We start from the raw sequence: 1,410 nt of genomic DNA on the forward strand, positions 1-1,410 counted from the left end.
TGTCATTGCTAATTGTTTGCTTAGCTTTAGTGAATGCTTAGGAGGTCTCAAGGAGCACCCTCACATCAAATTGACCACGAAATCAATCGAACCTTGAGACAAGTCCGTAAGCTTTATCAAGACGAGGGAAGAGGTTTTGGCGATATAGTTGATAGTGAGACTGATACTTACTCTTCAAGTTCACCACGCGAATCAATGGCGGGACAAGAGAATGATGTCTTATTTCGTGAGTTCGGAAATCCGGAGGATTATGAGCTCACGGGAGGGATTTTGCTACCCGTCACAGAAACCAACTTCTCAATCCATCCACAATATACTCGAATGGTCCAATCGGAGCAATTTTCGGAAGTGCAAGTGAGGACCCTATTGAACATTTGGACCGATTCCTTGAATTGTGCGCAATGATGCAAACCAATGAAGTGAGTCAAGACTACATTCGTATGCACCTTTTCCGGCAATCTCTCACCGGACGAGAAAAGAAATGGCTAAAGCAAGTAAAGAGTAACTCTCTCACAACATGGGGGAAGGTTGTAAAGGCGTTCTTGAAGAGCTTTATCTCCGAAGAGAAGACCGCCGAAATGAGAAGGAAAATTGCATCATTTGAGCAAGTGGCCGATGAAAGTCTTGGTGAAGCATGGGAGAGATTCAAAGAGTTGGTGCAAGCATGTCCCCACCATGAGTACAATCAAGGGTTGCTCATGCGGTTTTTCTAGGACGGATTGGAGCCCATGTCAAGAGCCGATTTGGATGCGGGGGCAGGTGGTCAATTAATCAAGATCCCTAAAAATCAAGTTGAAGCCACAATAGAAGAGGTAGCAAAGAATTACTCTTGGGGGGCCGAAGAAGAAACGCTCCAAAGAGAGGTGGTATTTACGAATTGGAGAAAGTTGATCAATAACAACATCAAATTGATCAACTAACAAAAGGGCTTTCCAAATTGAACACGAGTGTGAATGCAAGTTCAAGTGGTGGAGCAAACTCTTCTCAAGTTAACTCTTTCTCTTGTCAAAATTGTGGAGGAACAAACCATGATACATCCTATTGTGGTGGTTTAAGCCCCGAACAAGTAGCGGCATACAACACAAGGCAAGAGGGATTTAGAGGAAGCGGCGGTGGAGTAGCTTCGAGACAACCACCACCCGGGTTTGTACCTCAACCTCAACAATGGAACCAACAAGCTCAACCTTCCTATAACTCCAATCCTCAATATCAAAATCCACCTCCATCTCAACCCCAAAACCCAAGAGGAAGCTATCCAAGGAACAACCAATACAACTATCAAACCCAAGCACCTCAAAGAAACCATCAAGAACAAGCACCTCAAGAGGAGCTAACTAAAACTCAACTTCTCCAAGCCATGCATGCGCAAAATGCAATCTTTTAGGCAACAAATGCAAGAGATAAGAGCTC

General features: G+C 44.2%; 1 non-coding gene across 1 annotated transcript; it reads right to left on the reverse strand.

The window, feature by feature from the left end:
- Window positions 1-575: 575 nt before the first annotated feature.
- Window positions 576-683, reverse strand: LOC145629603 (small nucleolar RNA R71). Its single transcript, XR_014111767.1, has one exon. It is a non-coding gene; the product is annotated as a small nucleolar RNA R71 (small nucleolar RNA).
- Window positions 684-1,410: the final 727 nt, after the last annotated feature.

Source organism: Chenopodium album, chromosome 4 (assembly GCF_948465745.1).
Source record: "Chenopodium album chromosome 4, dcCheAlbu1.1, whole genome shotgun sequence".
NCBI classification, from domain to species: Eukaryota; Viridiplantae; Streptophyta; class Magnoliopsida; order Caryophyllales; family Amaranthaceae; genus Chenopodium; species Chenopodium album.